General features: G+C 41.6%; 20 non-coding genes across 20 annotated transcripts; all 20 read right to left on the reverse strand.

Moving 5' to 3' along the window:
• Positions 1–1825: 1825 nt before the first annotated feature.
• LOC148970188 (signal recognition particle RNA) lies at positions 1826–2124 on the reverse strand. The gene has a single exon (XR_016149032.1).
• A 622-nt stretch (positions 2125–2746) lies between these two features.
• Positions 2747–3045, reverse strand: LOC148970189 (signal recognition particle RNA). The gene has a single exon (XR_016148958.1).
• A 951-nt stretch (positions 3046–3996) lies between these two features.
• On the reverse strand, positions 3997–4295 carry LOC148970190 (signal recognition particle RNA). The gene has a single exon (XR_016148757.1).
• Positions 4296–4919: 624 nt separating this feature from the next.
• Positions 4920–5218, reverse strand: LOC148970191 (signal recognition particle RNA). Its single transcript, XR_016148905.1, has one exon.
• A 951-nt stretch (positions 5219–6169) lies between these two features.
• LOC148970192 (signal recognition particle RNA) lies at positions 6170–6468 on the reverse strand. The gene has a single exon (XR_016148858.1).
• A 625-nt stretch (positions 6469–7093) lies between these two features.
• Positions 7094–7392, reverse strand: LOC148970193 (signal recognition particle RNA). The gene has a single exon (XR_016148845.1).
• A 622-nt stretch (positions 7393–8014) lies between these two features.
• On the reverse strand, positions 8015–8313 carry LOC148970194 (signal recognition particle RNA). The gene has a single exon (XR_016148968.1).
• Positions 8314–9263: 950 nt separating this feature from the next.
• On the reverse strand, positions 9264–9562 carry LOC148970195 (signal recognition particle RNA). Its single transcript, XR_016149033.1, has one exon.
• Positions 9563–10184: 622 nt separating this feature from the next.
• LOC148970196 (signal recognition particle RNA) lies at positions 10185–10483 on the reverse strand. Its single transcript, XR_016148978.1, has one exon.
• A 952-nt stretch (positions 10484–11435) lies between these two features.
• Positions 11436–11734, reverse strand: LOC148970197 (signal recognition particle RNA). The gene has a single exon (XR_016148780.1).
• Positions 11735–12358: 624 nt separating this feature from the next.
• On the reverse strand, positions 12359–12657 carry LOC148970198 (signal recognition particle RNA). The gene has a single exon (XR_016148961.1).
• A 951-nt stretch (positions 12658–13608) lies between these two features.
• On the reverse strand, positions 13609–13907 carry LOC148970199 (signal recognition particle RNA). The gene has a single exon (XR_016149014.1).
• A 625-nt stretch (positions 13908–14532) lies between these two features.
• LOC148970200 (signal recognition particle RNA) lies at positions 14533–14831 on the reverse strand. The gene has a single exon (XR_016148887.1).
• Positions 14832–15453: 622 nt separating this feature from the next.
• On the reverse strand, positions 15454–15752 carry LOC148970201 (signal recognition particle RNA). The gene has a single exon (XR_016149013.1).
• A 951-nt stretch (positions 15753–16703) lies between these two features.
• On the reverse strand, positions 16704–17002 carry LOC148970202 (signal recognition particle RNA). Its single transcript, XR_016148733.1, has one exon.
• Positions 17003–17625: 623 nt separating this feature from the next.
• Positions 17626–17924, reverse strand: LOC148970203 (signal recognition particle RNA). Its single transcript, XR_016148839.1, has one exon.
• A 950-nt stretch (positions 17925–18874) lies between these two features.
• Positions 18875–19173, reverse strand: LOC148970204 (signal recognition particle RNA). The gene has a single exon (XR_016148868.1).
• Positions 19174–19796: 623 nt separating this feature from the next.
• LOC148970205 (signal recognition particle RNA) lies at positions 19797–20095 on the reverse strand. The gene has a single exon (XR_016148972.1).
• A 951-nt stretch (positions 20096–21046) lies between these two features.
• Positions 21047–21345, reverse strand: LOC148970206 (signal recognition particle RNA). Its single transcript, XR_016148859.1, has one exon.
• Positions 21346–21972: 627 nt separating this feature from the next.
• LOC148970207 (signal recognition particle RNA) lies at positions 21973–22271 on the reverse strand. The gene has a single exon (XR_016148819.1).
• Between the last annotated feature and the right edge of the window lie 66 nt (positions 22272–22337).

Consider the following 22337-nt stretch of genomic DNA (forward strand, 5'->3'; position numbering starts at 1 on the left):
CCGAGTTTTTGCCTCCACGACCACCCGGGCCGCAGTCCGCTTGGCCTGCCGGTACCTGTCAGCTGCCTCCGGAGTCCCACGAGCCAACCAGGCCCGATAGGACTCCTTCTTCAGCTTGACGGCATCCTTTACTTCCGGTGTCCACCACCGGGTTCGAGGATTGCCGCCTCGACAGGCACCGGAGACCTTACGGCCACAGCTCCGAGCAGCCGCTTCGACAATGGAGGTGGAGAACATGGTCCACTCAGACTCAATATCTCCAGCCTCCTTCGGGATCTGGTCGTAGCTCTGCCGGAGGTGAGAGTTGAAGATCTTTCTGACAGGAGATTCGGCCAAACGTTCCCAGCAAACCCTCACAGTACGCTTGGGTCTGCCGAGTCCGTCCAGCCTCCTCCCCCGCCATCGGATCCAACTCACCACCAGGTAGTGATCAGTTGACAGCTCCGCCCCTCTCTTCACCCGAGTGTCCAAGACATACGGCCGCAGGTCAGATGAAACGACCACAAAGTCGATCATCGACCTACGGCCTAGGGTGTCCTGGTGCCACGTGCACTGGTGGACACCCTTATGCTTGAACATGGTGTTCGTTATGGACAAACTGTAACTAGCACAGAAGTCCAATAACTGAACACCACTCGGGTTCAGGTCGGGGGGGCCGTTCCTCCCAATCACGCCCCTCCAGGTGTCACTGTCGTTACCCACGTGAGCGTTGAAGTCCCCCAGTAGAACAACGGAGTCCCCAGTCGGGGCACTTTCCAGCACCCCTCCCAGAGACTCCAAGAAGGCCGGGTACTCTACACTGCCGTTTGGCCCGTAGGCACACACGACAGTGAGAGACCTATCCCCGACCCGTAGGCGCAGAGAAACGACCCTCTCGTTCACCGGGGTAAACTCCAACACATGGCGGCTGAGCTGGGGGGCTATAAGCAAGCCCACACCAGCCCGCCGCCTCTCACCATGGGCAACTCCAGAGTGGTGAAGAGTCCATCCTCTCTCAAGGAGTGTGGCTCCAGAACCCAAGCCATGCGTAGAGGTGATTCCGACTATCTCTAGTCGGAACCTCTCAACCTCACGCACAATCTCGGGCTCCTTCCCCGCCAGTGAGGTGACGTTCCACGTCCCTAAGGCTAGATTCCGTGTCCAGGGATCGGGTCGCCGAGGCCCCTGCCTTCGACTGCCGCCCAATCCTCTCTGCACCGGCCCCTTACGGCTCCTCCTGCAGGTGGTGAGCCCACGGGAAGACGGTCCCACGTCTCTTCTTCGGGCTGAGCCCGGCCGGACCCCGTGGGGAGAGGCCCGGCCACCAGGCGCTCGCATACAAGCCCCAACCCCGGGCCTGGCTCCAGGGTGGGGCCCCGGCTGCGCCATACCGGGCGACGTCACGGTCCTTGGGTGTATTTCCTTCATAAGGGGGTTTTTGAACCGCTCTTAGTCTGACCCGTCGCCTAGGACCTGTTTGCCTTGGGAGACCCTACCAGGGGCATATAGCCCCAGACAACATAGCTCCTAGGGTCATTCGGGTACTCAAACCCCTCCACCACGTTAAGGTGGCAGTTCAAGGAGGGGTTAAATACATTAAATACATTAAATATGTATTATAGGCTATTTTTAAAATACGGACAACTAAATTACATTTGTGAGACATTACAAAAATATAAGGCATTGGTGTAAATGTATCTAACAGGGAAGCCATATAGAAAAAATTTACTTTATTATGATAAATGAAGACTGGATTGGAAAGTTTTATTTGGCCATTAGTGGCTTTATTTTGTGTTCATTTGTTGTTGCTGCTGTTTATTAGATTCCACAGAATAACTGTTCACACAAAAGACCGAGTCTCGCTGTATCGCTCAGGCTGCACTGCAGAGTCTATTCACAGGCGCGATCCCACTACTGATCGACACGGGGACTTTGACCTGCTTCGTCTCCGACCTGGGCCGGTTCACCCCTCCTTAGGCGACCTGGTGGTCCCGGGCTCCCCCAGAAGCACCATATCGATACCGAACTTAGCACGGACACCCGATCGACATAGTCCACTGCAGTCCAGAACCCCTGAGCTCAAGCAATCCACCAGCCTCAGCCTCCCAGTAGCTTGGACTACAGGCGCGCGCCACTGCACCCGGCGAGAGCTGTGAGAATCAGCGCTGCTACTGAATCCAGTGGCTCACAGCGCCCTCTAGTGTATGAAAACAAAATACCAGGGAATGATTAGGCAGGATCCGATGAACTAAAGCATTTTACAATCTCTTTGGTAGCTATATTGTTAAAGGTAAGTAGTACATTGTCTTATTTATGCATTTTTTAATTGCTAAATTATTTTTGCACAATACATTTAAATTATAGCTATCTAACCACATGTAGGCCCTAGCCTGAGTTTTTTTTTTTTTATCCACTAGCATATTTATCTTAATCTATTCTAATTGGTAACTTTAAAAATTAAATAAAGTGATCTTAGTTTAACAAATCAATCGTTTGCTTTATATATAGATTTTCAGCAGTTTGATCATTAAATATCTTTAATAGGCTATTTGTAAAATACGGACATCTAAACTACATTTGTGATACATTAAAAAATATAAGGCATTGGTGTAAATGTATCTAACAGGGAAGCCATATAGAAAAAATGTACTTTATTATAATAAATGAAGACTGGATTGGACAGTTTTATTTGGCCATTAAGGGCTTTATTTTATGTTAATTTGTTGTTGCTGTTATTTATTAGATTTCACAGAATAACTGTTCAGACAAAAGAATGGGTCTCACTGTATCGCTCAGGCAGCACTGCAGTGTCTATTCACAGGCACGATCCCACTACTGATCGCCACGGGGATTTTGACCTGCTTCGTCTCCGACCTGGGCCGGTTCACCCCTCCTTAGGCGACCTGGTGGTCCCGGGCTCCCCCAGGAACACCATATCGATACCGAACTTAGCGCGGACACCCAATCGCCATAGTCCACTGCAGTACAGAACCCCTGAGCTCAAGAGATCCACCAGCCTCAGCCTCCCAGTAGCTTGGACTACAGGCACGCGCCACTGCACCCGGCGAGAGCTGTGAGAATCAGCGCTGCTCCTGAATCCAGTGGCTCACAGCGCCCTCTAGTGTATGAAAACAAAATACCAGGGAATGATTAGGCAGGATCCGATGAACTAAAGCATTTTACAATCTCTTTGGTAGCTATATTGTTAAAGATAAGTAGTACATTGTCTTATTTATGCATTTTTTAATTGCTAAATTATTTTTGCACAACGTATTTAAATTATAGCTGTCCTACGCTATCTCACGGCCAATTCGTACGAATTCGACGAATGATTAAAAAGTGGCTAATTCGTACTAATTCGTACAACCTCACTCATACGAATTCGTACGATTTGTCTAAACCCACGTGATGGTTAGGTTTAGGGGCGGGGTAAGGGTCAGGTCATTCGTACGAATTCATACGAATTGGCCAATTCGTAAAATATGTACGATTTAGCAAAATCGTACTAATTCGTACGAGTGAGGTCGTAAGAATTCTTACGAATTACCCACTTTTTAATCATTCCTCGAATTCGTACGATTGGTCGTGAGATCGGCTTGAGCTGTCTAACCACATATAGGCCCTAGCCTGAGTTTTATTTTTTTGTATTTTTTTTTTAGCAACTAGCCTATTTCTCTTAATCTATTCTAATTGGTAACTTTAAAAATAAAATGAAGTGATCTTACCTTAACAAATCAATCATTTGCTTTATCTATAGATTTTCAGCTGTTTGATCATTAAATATGTATTATAGGCTATTTTTAAAATACGGACAACTAAATTACATTTGTGAGACATTACAAAAATATAAGGCATTGGTGTAAATGTATCTAACAGGGAAGCCATATAGAAAAAATTTACTTTATTATGATAAATGAAGACTGGATTGGAAAGTTTTATTTGGCCATTAGTGGCTTTATTTTGTGTTCATTTGTTGTTGCTGCTGTTTATTAGATTCCACGGAATAACTGTTCACACAAAAGACCGAGTCTCGCTGTATCGCTCAGGCTGCACTGCAGAGTCTATTCACAGGCGCGATCCCACTACTGATCGACACGGGGACTTTGACCTGCTTCGTCTCCGACCTGGGCCGGTTCACCCCTCCTTAGGCGACCTGGTGGTCCCGGGCTCCCCCAGAAGCACCATATCGATACCGAACTTAGCACGGACACCCGATCGACATAGTCCACTGCAGTCCAGAACCCCTGAGCTCAAGCAATCCACCAGCCTCAACCTCCCAGTAGCTTGGACTACAGGCGCGCGCCACTGCACCCGGCGAGAGCTGTGAGAATCAGCGCTGCTACTGAATCCAGTGGCTCACAGCGCCCTCTAGTGTATGAAAACAAAATACCAGGGAATGATTAGGCAGGATCCGATGAACTAAAGCATTTTACAATCTCTTTGGTAGCTATATTGTTAAAGGTAAGTAGTACATTGTCTTATTTATGCATTTTTAATTGCTAAATTATTTTTGCACAATACATTTAGATTATAGCTATCTAACCACATGTAGGCCCTAGCCTGAGTTTTTTTTTTTTTTTTATCCACTAGCATATTTATCTTAATCTATTCTAATTGGTAACTTTAAAAATTAAATAAAGTGATCTTAGTTTAACAAATCAATCGTTTGCTTTATATATAGATTTTCAGCAGTTTGATCATTAAATATCTTTAATAGGCTATTTGTAAAATACGGACATCTAAACTACATTTGTGATACATTAAAAAATATAAGGCATTGGTGTAAATGTATCTAACAGGGAAGCCATATAGAAAAAATGTACTTTATTATAATAAATGAAGACTGGATTGGACAGTTTTATTTGGCCATTAAGGGCTTTATTTTATGTTCATTTGTTGTTGCTGTTATTTATTAGATTTCACAGAATAACTGTTCACACAAAAGAATGGGTCTCACTGTATCGCTCAGGCAGCACTGCAGTGTCTATTCCCAGGCACGATCCCACTACTGATCGACACGGGGACTTTGACCTGCTTCGTCTCCGACCTGGGCCGGTTCACCCCTCCTTAGGCGACCTGGTGGTCCCGGGCTCCCCCAGGAACACCATATCGATACCGAACTTAGCGCGGACACCCAATCGACATAGTCCACTGCAGTCCAGAACCCCCGAGCTCAAGAGATCCACCAGCCTCAGCCTCCCAGTAGCTTGGACTACAGGCACGCGCCACTGCACCCGGCAAGAGCTGTGAGAATCAGCGCTGCTCCTGAATCCAGTGGCTCACAGCGCCCTCTAGTGTATGAAAACAAAATACCAGGGAATGATTAGGCAGGATCCGATGAACTAAAGCATTTTACAATCTCTTTTGTAGCTATATTGTTAAAGATAAGTAGTACATTGTCTTATTTATGCATTTTTTAATTGCTAAATTATTTTTGCACAACGCATTTAAATTATAGCTGTCCTACGCTATCTCACGACCAATTCGTATGAATTCGACGAATGATTAAAAAGTGGCTAATTCGTACTAATTCGTACAACCTCACTCATACGAATTCGTACGATTTGTCTAAACCCACGTGATGGTTAGGTTTAGGGGCGGGGTAAGGGTCAGGTCATTCGTACGAATTTATACGAATTGGCCAATTCGTAAAATATGTACGATTTAGCAAAATCGTACTAATTCGTACGAGTGAGGTCGTAAGAATTCTTACGAATTACCCACTTTTTAATCATTCCTCGAATTCGTACGATTGGTCGTGAGATCGGCTTGAGCTGTGTAACCACATATAGGCCCTAGCCTGAGTTTTTATTTTTTTGTATTTTTTTTTAGCAACTAGCCTATTTCTCTTAATCTATTCTAATTGGTAACTTTAAAAATAAAAAGAAGTGATCTTAGCTTAACAAATCAATCATTTGCTTTATCTATAGATTTTCAGCTATTTGATCATTAAATATGTATTATAGGCTATTTTTAAAATACGGACAACTAAATTACATTTGTGAGACATTACAAAAATATAAGGCATTGGTGTAAATGTATCTAACAGGGAAGCCATATAGAAAAAATTTACTTTATTATGATAAATGAAGACTGGATTGGAAAGTTTTATTTGGCCATTAGTGGCTTTATTTTGTGTTCATTTGTTGTTGCTGCTGTTTATTAGATTCCACAGAATAACTGTTCACACAAAAGACCGAGTCTCGCTGTATCGCTCAGGCTGCACTGCAGAGTCTATTCACAGGCGCGATCCCACTACTGATCGACACGGGGACTTTGACCTGCTTCGTCTCCGACCTGGGCCGGTTCACCCCTCCTTAGGCGACCTGGTGGTCCCGGGCTCCCCCAGAAGCACCATATCGATACCGAACTTAGCACGGACACCCGATCGACATAGTCCACTGCAGTCCAGAACCCCTGAGCTCAAGCAATCCACCACCCTCAACCTCCCAGTAGCTTGGACTACAGGCGCGCGCCACTGCACCCGGCGAGAGCTGTGAGAATCAGCGCTGCTACTGAATCCAGTGGCTCACAGCGCCCTCTAGTGTATGAAAACAAAATACCAGGGAATGATTAGGCAGGATCCGATGAACTAAAGCATTTTACAATCTCTTTGGTGGCTATATTGTTAAAGGTAAGTAGTACATTGTCTTATTTATGCATTTTTTAATTGCTAAATTATTTTTGCACAATACATTTAGATTATAGCTATCTAACCACATTTAGGCCCTAGCCTGAGTTTTTTTTTTTTTTTTATCCACTAGCATATTTATCTTAATCTATTCTAATTGGTAACTTTAAAAATTAAATAAAGTGATCTTAGTTTAACAAATCAATCGTTTGCTTTATATATAGATTTTCAGCAGTTTGATCATTAAATATCTTTAATAGGCTATTTGTAAAATACGGACATCTAAACTACATTTGTGATACATTAAAAAATATAAGGCATTGGTGTAAATGTATCTAACAGGGAAGCCATATAGAAAAAATGTACTTTATTATAATAAATGAAGACTGGATTGGACAGTTTTATTTGGCCATTAAGGGCTTTATTTTATGTTCATTTGTTGTTGCTGTTATTTATTAGATTTCACAGAATAACTGTTCACACAAAAGAATGGGTCTCACTGTATCGCTCAGACTGCACTGCAGAGTCTATTCACAGGCGCGATCCCACTACTGATCGACACGGGGACTTTGACCTGCTTCGTCTCCGACCTGGGCCGGTTCACCCCTCCTTAGGCGACCTGGTGGTCCCGGGCTCCCCCAGAAGCACCATATCGATACCGAACTTAGCACGGACACCCGATCGACATAGTCCACTGCAGTCCAGAACCCCTGAGCTCAAGCAATCCACCAGCCTCAGCCTCCCAGTAGCTTGGACTACAGGCACGCGCCACTGCACCCGGCGAGAGCTGTGAGAATCAGCGCTGCTACTGAATCCAGTGGCTCACAGCGCCCTCTAGTGTATGAAAACAAAATACCAGGGAATGATTAGGCAGGATCCGATGAACTAAAGCATTTTACAATCTCTTTGGTAGCTATATTGTTAAAGGTAAGTAGTACATTGTCTTATTTATGCATTTTTTAATTGCTAAATTATTTTTGCACAATACATTTAAATTATAGCTATCTAACCACATGTAGGCCCTAGCCTGAGTTTTTTTTTTTTTATCCACTAGCATATTTATCTTAATCTATTCTAATTGGTAACTTTAAAAATTAAATAAAGTGATCTTAGTTTAACAAATCAATCGTTTGCTTTATATATAGATTTTCAGCAGTTTGATCATTAAATATCTTTAATAGGCTATTTGTAAAATACGGACATCTAAACTACATTTGTGATACATTAAAAAATATAAGGCATTGGTGTAAATGTATCTAACAGGGAAGCCATATAGAAAAAATGTACTTTATTATAATAAATGAAGACTGGATTGGACAGTTTTATTTGGCCATTAAGGGCTTTATTTTATGTTAATTTGTTGTTGCTGTTATTTATTAGATTTCACAGAATAACTGTTCAGACAAAAGAATGGGTCTCACTGTATCGCTCAGGCAGCACTGCAGTGTCTATTCACAGGCACGATCCCACTACTGATCGCCACGGGGATTTTGACCTGCTTCGTCTCCGACCTGGGCCGGTTCACCCCTCCTTAGGCGACCTGGTGGTCCCGGGCTCCCCCAGGAACACCATATCGATACCGAACTTAGCGCGGACTCCCAATCGACATAGTCCACTGCAGTACAGAACCCCTGAGCTCAAGAGATCCACCAGCCTCAGCCTCCCAGTAGCTTGGACTACAGGCACGCGCCACTGCACCCGGCGAGAGCTGTGAGAATCAGCGCTGCTCCTGAATCCAGTGGCTCACAGCGCCCTCTAGTGTATGAAAACAAAATACCAGGGAATGATTAGGCAGGATCCGATGAACTAAAGCATTTTACAATCTCTTTGGTAGCTATATTGTTAAAGATAAGTAGTACATTGTCTTATTTATGCATTTTTTAATTGCTAAATTATTTTTGCACAACGTATTTAAATTATAGCTGTCCTACGCTATCTCACGGCCAATTCGTACGAATTCGACGAATGATTAAAAAGTGGCTAATTCGTACTAATTCGTACAACCTCACTCATACGAATTCGTACGATTTGTCTAAACCCACGTGATGGTTAGGTTTAGGGGCGGGGTAAGGGTCAGGTCATTCGTACGAATTCATACGAATTGGCCAATTCGTAAAATATGTACGATTTAGCAAAATCGTACTAATTCGTACGAGTGAGGTCGTAAGAATTCTTACGAATTACCCACTTTTTAATCATTCCTCGAATTCGTACGATTGGTCGTGAGATCGGCTTGAGCTGTCTAACCACATATAGGCCCTAGCCTGAGTTTTATTTTTTTGTATTTTTTTTTAGCAACTAGCCTATTTCTCTTAATCTATTCTAATTGGTAACTTTAAAAATAAAATGAAGTGATCTTACCTTAACAAATCAATCATTTGCTTTATCTATAGATTTTCAGCTGTTTGATCATTAAATATGTATTATAGGCTATTTTTAAAATACGGACAACTAAATTACATTTGTGAGACATTACAAAAATATAAGGCATTGGTGTAAATGTATCTAACAGGGAAGCCATATAGAAAAAATTTACTTTATTATGATAAATGAAGACTGGATTGGAAAGTTTTATTTGGCCATTAGTGGCTTTATTTTGTGTTCATTTGTTGTTGCTGCTGTTTATTAGATTCCACGGAATAACTGTTCACACAAAAGACCGAGTCTCGCTGTATCGCTCAGGCTGCACTGCAGAGTCTATTCACAGGCGCGATCCCACTACTGATCGACACGGGGACTTTGACCTGCTTCGTCTCCGACCTGGGCCGGTTCACCCCTCCTTAGGCGACCTGGTGGTCCCGGGCTCCCCCAGAAGCACCATATCGATACCGAACTTAGCACGGACACCCGATCGACATAGTCCACTGCAGTCCAGAACCCCTGAGCTCAAGCAATCCACCAGCCTCAGCCTCCCAGTAGCTTGGACTACAGGCGCGCGCCACTGCACCCGGCGAGAGCTGTGAGAATCAGTGCTGCTACTGAATCCAGTGGCTCACAGCGCCCTCTAGTGTATGAAAACAAAATACCAGGGAATGATTAGGCAGGATCCGATGAACTAAAGCATTTTACAATCTCTTTGGTAGCTATATTGTTAAAGGTAAGTAGTACATTGTCTTATTTATGCATTTTTTAATTGCTAAATTATTTTTGCACAATACATTTAAATTATAGCTATCTAACCACATGTAGGCCCTAGCCTGAGGTTTTTTTTTTTTATCCACTAGCATATTTATCTTAATCTATTCTAATTGGTAACTTTAAAAATTAAATAAAGTGATCTTAGTTTAACAAATCAATCGTTTGCTTTATATATAGATTTTCAGCAGTTTGATCATTAAATATCTTTAATAGGCTATTTGTAAAATACGGACATCTAAACTACATTTGTGATACATTAAAAAATATAAGGCATTGGTGTAAATGTATCTAACAGGGAAGCCATATAGAAAAAATGTACTTTATTATAATAAATGAAGACTGGATTGGACAGTTTTATTTGGCCATTAAGGGCTTTATTTTATGTTCATTTGTTGTTGCTGTTATTTATTAGATTTCACAGAATAACTGTTCACACAAAAGAATGGGTCTCACTGTATCGCTCAGGCAGCACTGCAGTGTCTATTCACAGGCACGATCCCACTACTGATCGCCACGGGGACTTTGACCTGCTTCGTCTCCGACCTGGGCCGGTTCACCCCTCCTTAGGCGACCTGGTGGTCCCGGGCTCCCCCAGGAACACCATATCGATACCGAACTTAGCGCGGACACCCAATCGACATAGTCCACTGCAGTCCAGAACCCCTGAGCTCAAGAGATCCACCAGCCTCAGCCTCCCAGTAGCTTGGACTACAGGCACGCGCCACTGCACCTGGCGAGAGCTGTGAGAATCAGCGCTGCTCCTGAATCCAGTGGCTCACAGCGCCCTCTAGTGTATGAAAACAAAATACCAGGGAATGATTAGGCAGGATCCGATGAACTAAAGCATTTTACAATCTCTTTGGTAGCTATATTGTTAAAGATAAGTAGTACATTGTCTTATTTATGCATTTTTTAATTGCTAAATTATTTTTGCACAACGCATTTAAATTATAGCTGTCCTACGCTATCTCACGACCAATTCGTACAAATTCGACGAATGATTAAAAAGTGGCTAATTCGTACTAATTCGTACAACCTCACTCATACGAATTTGTACGATTTGTCTAAACCCACGTGATGGTTAGGTTTAGGGGCGGGGTAAGGGTCAGGTCATTAGTACGAATTCATACGAATTGGCCAATTCGTAAAATATGTACGATTTAGCAAAATCGTACTAATTCGTACGAGTGAGGTCGTAAGAATTCTTACGAATTACCCACTTTTTAATCATTCCTCGAATTCGTACGATTGGTCGTGAGATCGGCTTGAGCTGTCTAACCACATATAGGCCCTAGCCTGAGTTTTTATTTTTTTGTATTTTTTTTTTAGCAACTAGCCTATTTCTCTTAATCTATTCTAATTGGTAACTTTAAAAATAAAATGAAGTGATCTTACCTTAACAAATCAATCATTTGCTTTATCTATAGATTTTCAGCTATTTGATCATTAAATATGTATTATAGGCTATTTTTAAAATACGGACAACTAAATTACATTTGTGAGACATTACAAAAATATAAGGCATTGGTGTAAATGTATCTAACAGGGAAGCCATATAGAAAAAATTTACTTTATTATGATAAATGAAGACTGGATTGGAAAGTTTTATTTGGCCATTAGTGGCTTTATTTTGTGTTCATTTGTTGTTGCTGCTGTTTATTAGATTCCACAGAATAACTGTTCACACAAAAGACCGAGTCTCGCTGTATCGCTCAGGCTGCACTGCAGAGTCTATTCACAGGCGCGATCCCACTACTGATCAACACGGGGACTTTGACCTGCTTCGTCTCCGACCTGGGCCGGTTCACCCCTCCTTAGGCGACCTGGTGGTCCCGGGCTCCCCCAGAAGCACCATATCGATACCGAACTTAGCACGGACACCCGATCGACATAGTCCACTGCAGTCCAGAACCCCTGAGCTCAAGCAATCCACCAGCCTCAGCCTCCCAGTAGCTTGGACTACAGGCACGCGCCACTGCACCCGGCGAGAGCTGTGAGAATCAGCGCTGCTACTGAATCCAGTGGCTCACAGCGCCCTCTAGTGTATGAAAACAAAATACCAGGGAATGATTAGGCAGGATCCGATGAACTAAAGCATTTTACAATCTCTTTGGTAGCTATGTTGTTAAAGGTAAGTAGTACATTGTCTTATTTATGCATTTTTTAATTGCTAAATTATTTTTGCACAATACATTTAAATTATAGCTATCTAACCACATGTAGGCCCTAGCCTGAGTTTTTTTTATTTTTTATCCACTAGCATATTTATCTTAATCTATTCTAATTGGTAACTTTAAAAATTAAATAAAGTGATCTTAGTTTAACAAATCAATCGTTTGCTTTATATATAGATTTTCAGCAGTTTGATCATTAAATATCTTTAATAGGCTATTTGTAAAATACGGACATCTAAACTACATTTGTGATACATTAAAAAATATAAGGCATTGGTGTAAATGTATCTAACAGGGAAGCCATATAGAAAAAATGTACTTTATTATAATAAATGAAGACTGGATTGGACAGTTTTATTTGGCCATTAAGGGCTTTATTTTATGTTCATTTGTTGTTGCTGTTATTTATTAGATTTCACAGAATAACTGTTCACACAAAAGAATGGGTCTCACTGTATCGCTCAGGCAGCACTGCAGTGTCTATTCCCAGGCACGATCCCACTACTGATCGACACGGGGACTTTGACCTGCTTCGTCTCCGACCTGGGCCGGTTCACCCCTCCTTAGGCGACCTGGTGGTCCCGGGCTCCCCCAGGAACACCATATCAATACCGAACTTAGCGCGGACACCCAATCGACATAGTCCACTGCAGTCCAGAACCCCCGAGCTCAAGAGATCCACCAGCCTCAGCCTCCCAGTAGCTTGGACTACAGGCACGCGCCACTGCACCCGGCAAGAGCTGTGAGAATCAGCGCTGCTCCTGAATCCAGTGGCTCACAGCGCCCTCTAGTGTATGAAAACAAAATACCAGGGAATGATTAGGCAGGATCCGATGAACTAAAGCATTTTACAATCTCTTTTGTAGCTATATTGTTAAAGATAAGTAGTACATTGTCTTATTTATGCATTTTTTAATTGCTAAATTATTTTTGCACAACGCATTTAAATTATAGCTGTCCTACGCTATCTCACGACCAATTCGTATGAATTCGACGAATGATTAAAAAGTGGCTAATTCGTACTAATTCGTACAACCTCACTCATACGAATTCGTACGATTTGTCTAAACCCACGTGATGGTTAGGTTTAGGGGCGGGGTAAGGGTCAGGTCATTCGTACGAATTTATACGAATTGGCCAATTCGTAAAATATGTACGATTTAGCAAAATCGTACTAATTCGTACGAGTGAGGTCGTAAGAATTCTTACGAATTACCCACTTTTTAATCATTCCTCGAATTCGTACGATTGGTCGTGAGATCGGCTTGAGCTGTGTAACCACATATAGGCCCTAGCCTGAGTTTTTATTTTTTTGTATTTTTTTTTAGCAACTAGCCTATTTCTCTTAATCTATTCTAATTGGTAACTTTAAAAATAAAAAGAAGTGATCTTAGCTTAACAAATCAATCATTTGCTTTATCTATAGATTTTCAGCTATTTGATCATTAAATATGTATTATAGGCTATTTTTAAAATACGGACAACTAAATTACATTTGTGAGACATTACAAAAATATAAGGCATTGGTGTAAATGTATCTAACAGGGAAGCCATATAGAAAAAATTTACTTTATTATGATAAATGAAGACTGGATTGGAAAGTTTTATTTGGCCATTAGTGGCTTTATTTTGTGTTCATTTGTTGTTGCTGCTGTTTATTAGATTCCACAGAATAACTGTTCACACAAAAGACCGAGTCTCGCTGTATCGCTCAGGCTGCACTGCAGAGTCTATTCACGGGCGCGATTCCACTACTGATCGACACGGGGACTTTGACCTGCTTCGTCTCCGACCTGGGCCGGTTCACCCCTCCTTAGGCGACCTGGTGGTCCCGGGCTCCCCCAGAAGCACCATTTTGATACCGAACTTAGCACGGACACCCGATCGACATAGTCCACTGCAGTCCAGAACCCCTGAGCTCAAGCAATCCACCACCCTCAACCTCCCAGTAGCTTGGACTACAGGCGCGCGCCACTGCACCCGGCGAGAGCTGTGAGAATCAGCGCTGCTACTGAATCCAGTGGCTCACAGCGCCCTCTAGTGTATGAAAACAAAATACCAGGGAATGATTAGGCAGGATCCGATGAACTAAAGCATTTTACAATCTCTTTGGTAGCTATATTGTTAAAGGTAAGTAGTACATTGTCTTATTTATGCATTTTTTAATTGCTAAATTATTTTTGCACAATACATTTAGATTATAGCTATCTAACCACATGTAGGCCCTAGCCTGAGTTTTTTTTTTTTTTTTATCCACTAGCATATTTATCTTAATCTATTCTAATTGGTAACTTTAAAAATTAAATAAAGTGATCTTAGTTTAACAAATCAATCGTTTGCTTTATATATAGATTTTCAGCAGTTTGATCATTAAATATCTTTAATAGGCTATTTGTAAAATACGGACATCTAAACTACATTTGTGATACATTAAAAAATATAAGGCATTGGTGTAAATGTATCTAACAGGGAAGCCATATAGAAAAAATGTACTTTATTATAATAAATGAAGACTGGATTGGACAGTTTTATTTGGCCATTAAGGGCTTTATTTTATGTTCATTTGTTGTTGCTGTTATTTATTAGATTTCACAGAATAACTGTTCACACAAAAGAATGGGTCTCACTGTATCGCTCAGACTGCACTGCAGAGTCTATTCACAGGCACGATCCCACTACTGATCGACACGGGGACTTTGACCTGCTTCGTCTCCGACCTGGGCCGGTTCACCCCTCCTTAGGCGACCTGGTGGTCCCGGGCTCCCCCAGAAGCACCATATCGATACCGAACTTAGCACGGACACCCGATCGACATAGTCCACTGCAGTCCAGAACCCCTGAGCTCAAGCAATCCACCAGCCTCAGCCTCCCAGTAGCTTGGACTACAGGCGCGCGCCACTGCACCCGGCGAGAGCTGTGAGAATCAGCGCTGCTACTGAATCCAGTGGCTCACAGCGCCCTCTAGTGTATGAAAACAAAATACCAGGGAATGATTAGGCAGGATCCGATGAACTAAAGCATTTTACAATCTCTTTGGTAGCTATATTGTTAAAGGTAAGTAGTACATTGTCTTATTTATGCATTTTTTAATTGCTAAATTATTTTTGCACAATACATTTAAATTATAGCTATCTAACCACATGTAGGCCCTAGCCTGAGTTTTTTTTTTTTTATCCACTAGCATATTTATCTTAATCTATTCTAATTGGTAACTTTAAAAATTAAATAAAGTGATCTTAGTTTAACAAATCAATCGTTTGCTTTATATATAGATTTTCAGCAGTTTGATCATTAAATATCTTTAATAGGCTATTTGTAAAATACGGACATCTAAACTACATTTGTGATACATTAAAAAATATAAGGCATTGGTGTAAATGTATCTAACAGGGAAGCCATATAGAAAAAATGTACTTTATTATAATAAATGAAGACTGGATTGGACAGTTTTATTTGGCCATTAAGGGCTTTATTTTATGTTAATTTGTTGTTGCTGTTATTTATTAGATTTCACACAATAACTGTTCAGACAAAAGAATGGGTCTCACTGTATCGCTCAGGCAGCACTGCAGTGTCTATTCACAGGCACGATCCCACTACTGATCGCCACGGGGATTTTGACCTGCTTCGTCTCCGACCTGGGCCGGTTCACCCCTCCTTAGGCGACCTGGTGGTCCCGGGCTCCCCCAGGAACACCATATCGATACCGAACTTAGCGCGGACACCCAATCGACATAGTCCACTGCAGTACAGAACCACTGAGCTCAAGAGATCCACCAGCCTCAGCCTCCCAGTAGCTTGGACTACAGGCACGCGCCACTGCACCTGGCGAGAGCTGTGAGAATCAGCGCTGCTCCTGAATCCAGTGGCTCACAGCGCCCTCTAGTGTATGAAAACAAAATACCAGGGAATGATTAGGCAGGATCCGATGAACTAAAGCATTTTACAATCTCTTTGGTAGCTATATTGTTAAAGATAAGTAGTACATTGTCTTATTTATGCATTTTTTAATTGCTAAATTATTTTTGCACAACGCATTTAAATTATAGCTGTCCTACGCTATCTCACGACCAATTCGTACGAATTCGACGAATGATTAAAAAGTGGCTAATTCGTACTAATTCGTAAAACCTCACTCATACGAATTCGTACGATTTGTCTAAACCCACGTGATGGTTAGGTTTAGGGGCGGGGTAAGGGTCAGGTCATTCGTACGAATTTATACGAATTGGCCAATTCGTAAAATATGTACGATTTAGCAAAATCATACTAATTCGTACGAGTGAGGTCGTAAGAATTCTTACGAATTACCCACTTTTCAATCTTTCCTCGAATTCGTACGATTGGTCGTGAGATCGGCTTGAGCTGTGTAACCACATATAGGCCCTAGCCTGAGTTTTTATTTTTTTGTATTTTTTTTTAGCAACTAGCCTATTTCTCTTAATCTATTCTAATTGGTAACTTTAAAAATAAAAAGAAGTGATCTTAGCTTAACAAATCAATTATTTGCTTTATCTATAGATTTTCAGCTATTTGATCATTAAATATGTATTATAGGCTATTTTTAAAATACGGACAACTAAATTACATTTGTGAGACATTACAAAAATATAAGGCATTGGTGTAAATGTATCTAACAGGGAAGCCATATAGAAAAAATTTACTTTATTATGATAAATGAAGACTGGATTGGAAAGTTTTATTTGGCCATTAGTGGCTTTATTTTGTGTTCATTTGTTGTTGCTGCTGTTTATTAGATTCCACAGAATAACTGTTCACACAAAAGACCGAGTCTCGCTGTATCGCTCAGGCTGCACTGCAGAGTCTATTCACAGGCGCGATCCCACTACTGATCGACACGGGGACTTTGACCTGCTTCGTCTCCGACCTGGGCCGGTTCACCCCTCCTTAGGCGACCTGGTGGTCCCGGGCTCCCCCAGAAGCACCATATCGATACCGAACTTAGCACGGACACCCGATCGACATAGTCCACTGCAGTCCAGAACCCCTGAGCTCAAGCAATCCAACAGCCTCAGCCTCCCAGTAGCTTGGACTACAGGCGCGCGCCACTGCACCCGGCGAGAGCTGTGAGAATCAGCGCTGCTACTGAATCCAGTGGCTCACAGCGCCCTCTAGTGTATGAAAACAAAATACCAGGGAATGATTAGGCAGGATCCGATGAACTAAAGCATTTTACAATCTCTTTGGTAGCTATATTGTTAAAGGTAAGTAGTACATTGTCTTATTTATGCATTTTTAATTGCTAAATTATTTTTGCACAATACATTTAGATTATAGCTATCTAACCACATGTAGGCCCTAGTCTGAGTTTTTTTTTTTTTTTATCCACTAGCATATTTATCTTAATCTATTCTAATTGGTAACTTTAAAAATTAAATAAAGTGATCTTAGTTTAACAAATCAATCGTTTGCTTTATATATAGATTTTCAGCAGTTTGATCATTAAATATCTTTAATAGGCTATTTGTAAAATACGGACATCTAAACTACATTTGTGATACATTAAAAAATATAAGGCATTGGTGTAAATGTATCTAACAGGGAAGCCATATAGAAAAAATGTACTTTATTATAATAAATGAAGACTAGATTGGACAGTTTTATTTGGCCATTAAGGGCTTTATTTTATGTTCATTTGTTGTTGCTGTTATTTATTAGATTTCACAGAATAACTGTTCACACAAAAGAATGGGTCTCACTGTATCGCTCAGGCAGCACTGCAGTGTCTATTCCCAGGCACGATCCCACTACTGATCGACACGGGGACTTTGACCTGCTTCGTCTCCGACCTGGGCCGGTTCACCCCTCCTTAGGCGACCTGGTGGTCCCGGGCTCCCCCAGAAGCACCATATCGATACCGAACTTAGCACGGACACCCGATCGACATAGTCCACTGCAGTCCAGAACCCCTGAGCTCAAGCAATCCACCAGCCTCAGCCTCCCAGTAGCTTGGACTACAGGCGCGCGCCACTGCACCCGGCGAGAGCTGTGAGAATCAGCGCTGCTACTGAATCCAGTGGCTCACAGCGCCCTCTAGTGTATGAAAACAAAATACCAGGGAATGATTAGGCAGGATCCGATGAACTAAAGCATTTTACAATCTCTTTGGTAGCTATATTGTTAAAGATAAGTAGTACATTGTCTTATTTATGCATTTTTTAATTGCTAAATTATTTTTGCACAACGTATTTAAATTATAGCTGTCCTACGCTATCTCACGGCCAATTCGTACGAATTCGACGAATGATTAAAAAGTGGCTAATTCGTACTAATTCGTACAACCTCACTCATACGAATTCGTACGATTTGTCTAAACCCACGTGATGGTTAGGTTTAGGGGCGGGGTAAGGGTCAGGTCATTCGTACGAATTCATACGAATTGGCCAATTCGTAAAATATGTACGATTTAGCAAAATCGTACTAATTCGTACGAGTGAGGTCGTAAGAATTCTTACGAATTACCCACTTTTTAATCATTCCTCGAATTCGTACGATTGGTCGTGAGATCGGCTTGAGCTGTCTAACCACATATAGGCCCTAGCCTGAGTTTTATTTTTTTGTATTTTTTTTTAGCAACTAGCCTATTTCTCTTAATCTATTCTAATTGGTAACTTTAAAAATAAAATGAAGTGATCTTACCTTAACAAATCAATCATTTGCTTTATCTATATATTTTCAGCTGTTTGATCATTAAATATGTATTATAGGCTATTTTTAAAATACGGACAACTAAATTACATTTGTGAGACATTACAAAAATATAAGGCATTGGTGTAAATGTATCTAACAGGGAAGCCATATAGAAAAAATTTACTTTATTATGATAAATGAAGACTGGATTGGAAAGTTTTATTTGGCCATTAGTGGCTTTATTTTGTGTTCATTTGTTGTTGCTGCTGTTTATTAGATTCCACGGAATAACTGTTCACACAAAAGACCGAGTCTCGCTGTATCACTCAGGCTGCACTGCAGAGTCTATTCACAGGCGCGATCCCACTACTGATCGACACGGGGACTTTGACCTGCTTCATCTCCGACCTGGGCCGGTTCACCCCTCCTTAGGCGACCTGGTGGTCCCGGGCTCCCCCAGAAGCACCATATCGATACCGAACTTAGCACGGACACCCGATCGACATAGTCCACTGCAGTCCAGAACCCCTGAGCTCAAGCAATCCACCAGCCTCAACCTCCCAGTAGCTTGGACTACAGGCGCGCGCCACTGCACCCGGCGAGAGCTGTGAGAATCAGCGCTGCTACTGAATCCAGTGGCTCACAGCGCCCTCTAGTGTATGAAAACAAAATACCAGGGAATGATTAGGCAGGATCCGATGAACTAAAGCATTTTACAATCTCTTTGGTAGCTATATTGTTAAAGGTAAGTAGTACATTGTCTTATTTATGCATTTTTAATTGCTAAATTATTTTTGCACAATACATTTAGATTATAGCTATCTAACCACATGTAGGCCCTAGCCTGAGTTTTTTTTTTTTTTTATCCACTAGCATATTTATCTTAATCTATTCTAATTGGTAACTTTAAAAATTAAATAAAGTGATCTTAGTTTAACAAATCAATCGTTTGCTTTATATATAGATTTTCAGCAGTTTGATCATTAAATATCTTTAATAGGCTATTTGTAAAATACGGACATCTAAACTACATTTGTGATACATTAAAAAATATAAGGCATTGGTGTAAATGTATCTAACAGGGAAGCCATATAGAAAAAATGTACTTTATTATAATAAATGAAGACTGGATTGGACAGTTTTATTTGGCCATTAAGGGCTTTATTTTATGTTCATTTGTTGTTGCTGTTATTTATTAGATTTCACAGAATAACTGTTCACACAAAAGAATGGGTCTCACTGTATCGCTCAGGCAGCACTGCAGTGTCTATTCCCAGGCACGATCCCACTACTGATCGACACGGGGACTTTGACCTGCTTCGTCTCCGACCTGGGCCGGTTCACCCCTCTTTAGGCGACCTGGTGGTCCCGGGCTCCCCCAGGAACACCATATCGATACCGAACTTAGCGCGGACACCCAATCGACATAGTCCACTGCAGTCCAGAACCCCCGAGCTCAAGAGATCCACCAGCCTCAGCCTCCCAGTAGCTTGGACTACAGGCACGCGCCACTGCACCCGGCAAGAGCTGTGAGAATCAGCGCTGCTCCTGAATCCAGTGGCTCACAGCGCCCTCTAGTGTATGAAAACAAAATACCAGGGAATGATTAGGCAGGATCCGATGAACTAAAGCATTTTACAATCTCTTTTGTAGCTATATTGTTAAAGATAAGTAGTACATTGTCTTATTTATGCATTTTTTAATTGCTAAATTATTTTTGCACAACGCATTTAAATTATAGCTGTCCTACGCTATCTCACGACCAATTCGTATGAATTCGACGAATGATTAAAAAGTGGCTAATTCGTACTAATTCGTACAACCTCACTCATACGAATTCGTACGATTTGTCTAAACCCACGTGATGGTTAGGTTTAGGGGCGGGGTAAGGGTCAGGTCATTCGTACGAATTTATACGAATTGGCCAATTCGTAAAATATGTACGATTTAGCAAAATCGTACTAATTCGTACGAGTGAGGTCGTAAGAATTCTTACGAATTACCCACTTTTTAATCATTCCTCGAATTCGTACGATTGGTCGTGAGATCGGCTTGAGCTGTGTAACCACATATAGGCCCTAGCCTGAGTTTTTATTTTTTTGTATTTTTTTTTAGCAACTAGCCTATTTCTCTTAATCTATTCTAATTGGTAACTTTAAAAATAAAAAGAAGTGATCTTAGCTTAACAAATCAATCATTTGCTTTATCTATAGATTTTCAGCTATTTGATCATTAAATATGTATTATAGGCTATTTTTAAAATACGGACAACTAAATTACATTTGTGAGACATTACAAAAATATAAGGCATTGGTGTAAATGTATCTAACAGGGAAGCCATATAGAAAAAAATTACTTTATTATGATAAATGAAGACTGGATTGGAAAGTTTTATTTGGCCATTAGTGGCTTTATTTTGTGTTCATTTGTTGTTGCTGCTGTTTATTAGATTCCACAGAATAACTGTTCACACAAAAGACCGAGTCTCGCTGTATCGCTCAGGCTGCACTGCAGAGTCTATTCACAGGCGCGATCCCACTACTGATCGACACGGGGACTTTGACCTGCTTCGTCTCCGACCTGGGCCGGTTCACCCCTCCTTAGGCGACCTGGTGGTCCCGGGCTCCCCCAGAAGCACCATATCGATACCGAACTTAGCACGGACACCCGATCGACATAGTCCACTGCAGTCCAGAACCCCTGAGCTCAAGCAATCCACCACCCTCAACCTCCCAGTAGCTTGGACTACAGGCGCGCGCCACTGCACCCGGCGAGAGCTGTGAGAATCAGCGCTGCTACTGAATCCAGTGGCTCACAGCGCCCTCTAGTGTATGAAAACAAAATACCAGGGAATGATTAGGCAGGATCCGATGAACTAAAGCATTTTACAATCTCTTTGGTGGCTATATTGTTAAAGGTAAGTAGTACATTGTCTTATTTATGCATTTTTTAATTGCTAAATTATTTTTGCACAATACATTTAGATTATAGCTATCTAACCACATGTAGGCCCTAGCCTGAGTTTTTTTTTTTTTTTTTTATCCACTAGCATATTTATCTTAATCTATTCTAATTGGTAACTTTAAAAATTAAATAAAGTGATCTTAGTTTAACAAATCAATCGTTTGCTTTATATATAGATTTTCAGCAGTTTGATCATTAAATATCTTTAATAGGCTATTTGTAAAATACGGACATCTAAACTACATTTGTGATACATTAAAAAATATAAGGCATTGGTGTAAATGTATCTAACAGGGAAGCCATATAGAAAAAATGTACTTTATTATAATAAATGAAGACTGGATTGGACAGTTTTATTTGGCCATTAAGGGCTTTATTTTATGTTCATTTGTTGTTGCTGTTATTTATTAGATTTCACAGAATAACTGTTCACACAAAAGAATGGGTCTCACTGTATCGCTCAGACTGCACTGCAGAGTCTATTCACAGGCGCGATCCCACTACTGATCGACACGGGGACTTTGACCTGCTTCGTCTCCGACCTGGGCCGGTTCACCCCTCCTTAGGCGACCTGGTGGTCCCGGGCTCCCCCAGGAACACCATATCAATACCGAACTTAGCACGGACACCCGATCGACATAGTCCACTGCAGTCCAGAACCCCTGAGCTCAAGCAATCCACCAGCCTCAGCCTCCCAGTAGCTTGGACTACAGGCGCGCGCCACTGCACCCGGCGAGAGCTGTGAGAATCAGCGCTGCTACTGAATCCAGTGGCTCACAGCGCCCTCTAGTGTATGAAAA

The sequence above is a fragment of the Pimephales promelas genome, chromosome 21, assembly GCF_988280905.1.
Source record: "Pimephales promelas chromosome 21, fPimPro1.hap1.1, whole genome shotgun sequence".
Classification (NCBI taxonomy): Eukaryota; Metazoa; Chordata; class Actinopteri; order Cypriniformes; family Leuciscidae; genus Pimephales; species Pimephales promelas.